This window comes from Nematolebias whitei, chromosome 18 (genome assembly GCF_014905685.2).
Source record: "Nematolebias whitei isolate Nwh7 chromosome 18, NemWhi1, whole genome shotgun sequence".
NCBI lineage: Eukaryota > Metazoa > Chordata > Actinopteri > Cyprinodontiformes > Rivulidae > Nematolebias > Nematolebias whitei.
In genome coordinates, this window is record NC_056515.1 from 12,362,707 (window position 1) to 12,370,928 (window position 8,222).

Sequence of the window (8,222 nt, forward strand, 5' to 3'; positions counted from 1 at the left end):
GTTTGAACATGTTCTCCTCCCATCATCATCAAACACAGTAGGGAATGTCATCTGGACCAGCAGTAATTTGCAGAATAAAAAATAATCCAAAATATATTTAGCAAGACCATAAGGACTACTCACACCTCTCAAGCTTCATTCACATAGCACTAATAAGACTTGGAGGTGCGTGGGGATTTATTTATTGTGAAAGCTGTCTGTTATCTTTGTAAAAAGAAAAGAAAAATGTTGTCCCAGGTCATTCATGTGTAAGAAATATGACTGTTGTCTTAGAATTGCTGAATTTTTGTAGTATTTTAATTAGACATTGTCTTTAAAATGTTACCTGTTGTATTTTTTCTTTTATGTATTAATATTTAGTGAATTTGGACACCAAAATTAGCTCCTAACTTTGCTGATAAATATAACATTTTCTTTAGTCCTTGTATTTTTATTTTTTTCCAATATTTTGTGAGTTTTAGGGAATATAATTTCTCTTTGTGCAAGTCTAGTCTTTCTAAAGGTTTACCTTCTGAGACTAATCTTACTTTGTCATGAAGATGAATTACAGGAAGCTGTGGGGAGATGTGATGTATTGGGTCATGTAGCCAATTCTGCCATCAATGCATGAAGTATGCACCTGATAAGCACTTTGTAATTTCAGCTGGATGGAAAGCAATTTCTCCAGAAAATGTAAGGTACAAGTTTAATAAAGACGCTCCCACTTTGAATTTTTGGTTGTGTAGAATCTATGAAAGTGATTTATTTTTTATTTTTATCAAATTATAAGATTTACAGTATGTGAAACAAAAAAAATAGTCACAATTAGCAGAAAAAGGATACAACAGCTTTTATTTCAGCCCTAACACTGAATGATGGTGAACACTGACACAAAAGTGTCTCTATCAAGCAGCAGCTGTTCGCTTTTGCTTATCCTTGTGCTTGATTCAAATGTCAATACCACCTTCATATGTGCACAGGCATAAATCTGCATGGACAAGGTGGCTAGCAGTAACATCACAGGGAGCAAGGGGTGAATGGATCACCATGTGACAATCACTCCTGCTCAGGGGGTGGCAATAGACTGGTGCCAGTAACAATGGGCTCCATAGAATTTTAAGCACATATCCTTGTGAAACACCGTCTGGAACAGGCAGTGCACATATGGATTAACCTGCAGAAGGTTCATTCTTGTTCTGAATAAAACACCTTGCATGTTCAGTAGTCTGCTCTGAAAATAAAAATATAGCTTTAGGCGCATGGCTTGATGCTGACTGCCTGACGGGGGTACCAGCAGAGTTTTCAAAAATCAGGCAAAACAGACACTGGAATGATTCATAAATGACCATAGCTTTTCTTGAATGTGTTAATTTTATCCACCATCTTTCATGCCAAAGTTCTATAGCATGATCATCTTATCGTCGAGTTAAAGCTACTTTGATCAAACCTTGAAAGTAACCATTTGTGCAATTTTGAGAGAAGTTACGCTTAGTGTGTGTTGTGACTGACTCACAGTTATTAATATGTCAATTTTAAGCTCAATATCTGTAAAATTTATTGAGTCATAGTTATGTTTGAGTTGATTCATGTATATTAGCTCTGGTGGCCATCTTAAATTACATGGACTGCAAAAAATTGATTGTTTTTATTTATTTAGCCTTTCTTTATTCAGGTAGTCTCATTGAGTCACGAGGACTTATTTTCAAGAGTAATCTGTGCTAGACAAACAACATAAAATACAGACAACAATACACAACAACAAAAAACAATATAAAAAATAATATTATAAAAGCACTGTTATTGTTAGCAGCATGGTTCTGTCAGCAGTGTGGTCCCACTAACAGCGTGGTTCTGTTAGCAGTGAAGTTCTGTTATCTGTGTGGTCCTGCCAGCAGCAGGGTACTGTTAACAATGTGGTCCTGTTAGCAGTGTGGGCTTGTTTGCAGTGTGGTCCTGTTAGCAAAGTGGTCCTGTTAGCAAAGTAGTCCTGTTAGCAGAGTGTTCCTGTTAGCAGTGTGGTCTTGTTTGCAGCGTGGTCCTGTTAACAGTGTGGCCCTGTTAGCAGAGGGGTCTTGTTTGCAGTGTGGTACTGCCAGCAGTGTGGCCCTGTTAGCAGAGTGTTCCTGTTAGCAGTGTGGTCCTGTTAGCAGCATGGTCTTGTTTGCAACGTGGTCCTGTTAACAGTGTGGCCCTGTTAGCAGAGTGGTCCTGTTAGCAGAGCGGTCTTGTTTGCAGCGTGGTCCTGTTAGCAGTGTGGTCCTGTTAGCAGTGTGGTTCTGTTAGCAGAGTGTTCATGTTAGCAGAGTGGTCTTGTTAACAGTGTGGCCCTGTTAGCAAAGTGGTCCTGTTAGCAGTGTGGCCCTGTTAGCAGAGTGGTCCTGTCAGCAGAGAGGTCTTGTTTGCAGTGTGGTACTGCTAGAAGCCTTGTCCCATTAGCAGCACAATCCTGCAGGTGACCAGCCTGAAGCTCCAATAAGAAATAGTTGATCTGCTCAGCAGTGAGAAACAGTAGGCCATTGGTTCTGGAGGTTTTAAAGCGAATGCGGTGCATGTTATGGTCCGACAACTACGTGGCCTTGAGCTGTCTGAAGCTATCACCATAGAAGGAAGCTCCTGACGCCAGTTTTGTTTCTATCTGCTGCAGAATCAGCTCCAACAGTCCAGGCTGTTCATTAGTTAGTCGATTAGTTGTTGACGTTCATCTGTTTATTGGTTTCTGAAAGTTTTAAAGTAAGTCATCCTGTGGTTTATGAAATATTTGCTAAAGGACAAAGAATGTTGACTCCAGTGCTTAATTTGAGACAGATTCTGTCGAAATAGGATCTGGGAACTTTCTTATTTCGACAGGGTGCATTCCGGTAACTGTTTGCTTGGATGTGGTAACTCTCAGGCTTACTAATAATAAAGTTATGAACAAATATGACTGTCTTGAATGAATAAAACTTATATTGGATATGTAAACTGAAAATAATTTCATAAACACCAATTTTAAACACAACAGCCACTTATGAGCATACGATCTGTCTCTTCAAGTAGCATTTCCGCATCTACCCTTAAAAAAATCTCCACCCCTACAAGAATGGTGTGTGTGAGTGCCAAGCTAACCAGGCAGGCATACGTGGGCATGAGCCCAGAGGGAGGAGGCGCCTGGAGGTTTCAAATGTGGAGTCGGACAACAACGACCAGGGACTGTGTCAGGATTGGAACCGTCAAGTAAGGGGGAAGGGGGTTAGGATGCTTGACAGAAGCAGATGTATGTAAATGTAGATGTTTAACAACCCATTAAACTACAACAAAATGCAGGAAATCACATCTACTTTATTCAAAATTTTCTGAAGGAGGAAGTGGAAATCAGTCATGCAAACTTTGTCTAAGGTTGTTGGAGTAAATGTACCTGTTGAGGTAAAAATGTGTGTGTTAGGAATATACCCAGAGAACTGTGTATTAGTTCCAGATAGTTAAAATTTATTGACTTTGGACTCCTGCAGGCCAGGAGATTAATATATTTGTAATGGAAGAAAATGGATATACTGTCAAATCATATGTGGGTGAAGGAGATGGCATTGTATTGTACTGGAATGACACATATTGTCAGAAGGATTAGATTTTTAAGAAATATGGTCACCATTAACTGAATTTCTGAGACATTATAAAGGGAATTAATTTAAAAAATGATGCTTGGAGCTGAGTTTTTCTTTTATTTTATTATATATATATATATATATATATATATTAATATTTCCAACAAATTTCAGTCAGGTCATCTGACCAGTTTATTTTTTTATTTTTTTGTGGTGAAACGTTTCACCTTCCATCCAGAAGGCTTCATCAGTCAAGGAAGCACACAACACAAAACGATGGTTACGTACTGTAACCCCAGATTCTATGAGTATAGGCGTAGCCCTTTAAGACTTTCGCTAGTGGGTTTATCCCTAGGCGCTCAGCGCTGCACTGAAAAAATTTTGGTCCACGCCCACCTGCTGTGTGTGGGCCTCACCCCCGGTCCATACAAATTACGTTGAGACCGGGTAATTGGCTCCCAAAATAGCTTTTTTCTTCAGCCATTTAGGAACCAGTGAGGCCCAGAGCTTAAAGGGCTATGCCTATACTCATAGAATCTGGGGTTACAGTACGTAACCAACGTTCGATTTTGTATAGGCTTTGCCCTTTCAGACTTTCACTAGTGGGTTAAAGGTGAAGCAGGATGTAGTCTATGCCTCACTCTGTCCACTCAGACACAACATGAAGCACCTGCTTGCACAAAAAAAAAAAAAAAGCATTTCATCACTCAGCCTTCTGTGTGCGTAATTACGCGCTGTGTAATTGCGTGCTCCATGCGCAGGAGTGCACCGGAGAAGATCTCTGGTGAGGAAAAAGGCTGAGATAGCAAACCTGCTGCTATGAATAGGAACAACAGAGGATACGAATTGTAACAGTGTATTGATAAACAGAGCAGACCAACAGCTCCTCAGGATGAACCGGTTAATAACAATAAAATCAGCAGTCATGAACTTGTGACTGATAATAAATATCTCACACTGCAACTTCATGCAGGCAGGTGTGAGCTCAAAAGTGAGGATCCATGAAAGAAATAATAATCATTCTGTCAGAACCCTAAGAACAGAATGGGTCATGGAGAAAGTAGAAACATCACGTAGATAAAAACAAATAATTGAACATAACGATGACCAGGCAGCCGCCATACAAATATTCTCCGCTGTCATCCCTCCTTGCAGAGCCATGAATGATGAAAACCCTCTGGTGGAGGATCCAGTCCAGATGAAATGTAAACTTCAGAAATAGCCTCACACAACCAGTGTGAGAGGCGCTGGGTGGATAGAGGACGTCCTGAAGAGCTGTCCCAGTAATGAACGAACATACGCTGAAAGCGGCGCAGTGCGGCCGTGTGTGCCACGAAACGTGAAAAATGCGCGTATGGGACAGAAGGACGTGAGATGTTGCTTCTTCCTCAGAATAATGAGGAAGAGGATAAAACCCATCCAAGGTTATCACGCTCGATCTGAATGAGCTTGTGATGCTTTTCAGAGCAGGGTTAAAATGCAGTACAGCTGAACTGCCATCAGTTTGAATTCTGAGACATGAGGGAGTAACAGAGAGAGCAAACAAACACTCACTGTCTTTGCCGACGTCAGAAACTAACAGAAGGGCTGTTTTAAATGACAGAAATTTAAAGTGAAACCTGATCTAAAAGCTCAGAATGAGCTTTGGTCAGAGCGTGCAGGACCATCATTAGGTCTCACTGTGAAGCTAGTGGACGTGACACCGGTCTGTGTCTCCATACACCTTTCAGGAAACACTTCATCAACAGGTGAGTAAAAACTGTTTTGTCACTGAAGCCCTCGTGACAGGAAGAAATAGCTGCAGCATAAGCAGCATAATTGTGCTGAATGCCAGATCTCTGTCTATTAGCTGCTGCAGAAAAAACAGCATGCCACCTAGTGGCCATGAGATGGCCTCCACACCTTTCTCTGCGCACCAGCGTTGAAAAACTGTCCACTTGATGTGTGCAGCGTTGTGCTGGAAGCAGCTCGTGTGCCTTGAAGGTACGCACTACATCCTGTGGGAGACCCATCTTTTCTAAACGGATCTGTTCAACAGACAGACACAAAGATGCTGACCTTTTTCTGGGTAATTCCTGATCGCTCTTCCTGCCTGGAAGAGAGTGCCCCTCGACATGATATTTGCTCGCCTGTTCAGGACGCTGGGAAAGTACACTGCACTGATGGGGAGCAGGTTCTGTGTGCCCAACACAACAGCTGGTTCGCGATGCATAACAGTTGGGCTGAGCGCACGTCTCCCTGATGGTTTATGTAAACTGCCGTCACCTTGTTGTCTGTGTGGATCAGAAAATTATGATCCCGCAGCAGGGGCAAAATGCTGAGTCACATTCAGACCATGAAAAACATTCTAGCACATTATGTAAAGCGACATGTGGTCCAGCCACTGTGCTCCCACTGTTTGGGACAGACACATTCCTCCCAGCTTGACAGGAACACGTCTGTGAAAAACTGAGATGTGTGACATAGGCCTGCTGAAGGGGAACTCCCTCTGACAGAATGAGTGGGTTTCCCCAGTGATTCAGATCGGTTCTCATGGAGGGGGTGCACAAAGATCATCCACCTCTTCTAGCGCACAGGATCTATGTGCAGGCGGGCGAACCATCTCTGAAGGCATCTAATGTGAAGTAGGCCCAACAGAACCACGATGTGGGCCGCTGACATCATCCCAGGCGTCACATGACAGGCAGACTGTCACTAAGCTGCAGGGTTTGACATGGCAGAGCTGAGCTGACAGAGCTTTGGCTCTCAGCTGTGATAAACGGCTCTCATTGTAGCTGAGTTTAGCTCCACTCCAGATAAACAATCATATGGGACGAACGAACTGAAGTTTTTCCCAGTTTATAGAAACCCAGGTTTAGCAGGTGGAACACTAGCGTTTTGGTCTGTGTGACAGCTTTCTAACTGGACCAAGCTAATAAGAACAGATCATCCAGATAAAAAGATTTCTCATTCCAGCCATGTGTAATGACTGCAGAGCCATCTCCACGCATTTTGAGAAAGTGCGTGGGGTGTTTCAGGATGATAGAAATGTGAAAATATGCACTCTCGGATCTATGGAGTTGAAAACCAGTCGTTCTGGTAAGTTCTCCAGCAGCTGTTTGTCAGCATCTGGAATTGTCTCCCCATGATCAAAATGCTGAACATGAACAGGTCGAGAATATGTCTCATCCCTCCGTTTAAAAAAAAAAATCAGAACCAGGAAGTAGTGGGAGGAAAAAACCCTGTATTTTCCTGTCCGCTGGGAACTCTGGAAATCACGTTTTTCATCAGAAATTCCTGAACTTCTGACTGGAGAGACAAGCTCTGTTCTGGAGAAGACAGAACCATCTCTATAATCCCTCTGAATGGTGGGGGTTGAGCTGCGCACTGCAGCGTGTAACCCCTTCTGATCAGATGGTCCGTCCAGCTATCCAGCACTCGCTGCCACTCTGAGTATAGCTCAGAGAGCCGGCACATATTTGTGTTGTGTCATGTTTCTCATGAATGTCAGCCAGACTAAAAAAAATCCATACTGCCATCACTCGCTCTGGAGATTGTCTGGAGGAACCCAATGGGGGCTTCGACAGAAAAAAAGGCTGTATGTGTGCCTCTGTGCTGGGCCCAGGCTGCGGTCTCACATAGAGCTGAGGTGAGCTGGTGCGCACCGAGAGTTAGACGTGAGTGCTTTCTGAGTGAGACGCCGTTTCGGTGGAGGCTGCAACTGTCGTGGAGAAACATGTTTACTCCTGCTGCGCTGTGAGTGGGCAGACAACAGCAGAAATTAAAATTGGCTCTGGCTGAAAAACGAGGAATTTTACCGGACTCGGTCTGCTGAAAAAAACAAAAGAAAAAAAAACACAATTTTAGCTAACGTGGCAGACGAGTGTTTTGTGATATTTACTGAACTGCGGTGCCATTTAAAACGCTGTTTAAAGGTTACTGGCTCGTTCTGTGTGGGGAATGTGTGAAGAGAGGCAGCTGAGAGATCGACTGATCTAACAGTCTCAGATGAAAAACTTTCAGAGGTGTTTCTGTTTTATATCAAAAACATACATCATCAAAAAAAAACACATACCTTCCCCTCAAGGATCTGTTACCTGGTGGAGGGGGCCGGCAGAGGAGCTGGGCGTGAAGTCGCTTTCGCAGCTGTGGAGCGCCTCTGGTGCTGTTGCTGGCCAAGGCAGTTCCTCCAGTGGCCGGAGGGGAAGATGGACAGTGATGTCACCAGATGGTGTACAGTCTCTGAGACCTCCTTGGACCTCTGCGATTTCTCAAGGATGGTGCTGAAATTGGCCCCGAACAGCGCCTCTGGGGTGACGGGGCCCTCCAGCAGGTCTTTCTGCAGCCTCTAGGACAAGGATGCCGAGAGGTGGAGCCAAGTGGTCCTCTGGATCATGGTCATCCAGGCGGCGATGCGGGACAGGCAGATCGCAGAGGTGGCATGTTTAAGATGACATCAGCAGCTTTACAGAGAGAGCTCTTTGTCTCTTCTAGCAGGTCTACTTCTTCCAGCCTCTTAGAGATGCTGTAGGCCAGCAGGGCAACATTGTTGTTCAATGTGGCAGTCTGGGATGAGCACTGGTGAGCTCGGTTGGAGACCTTGTCACCATCTGGTCATGCTTCCCTGGAGGGACAGGTTGTTGGTCCATCCTGGAAGCTTTTGCCCCATGTGCCACTGCCAGG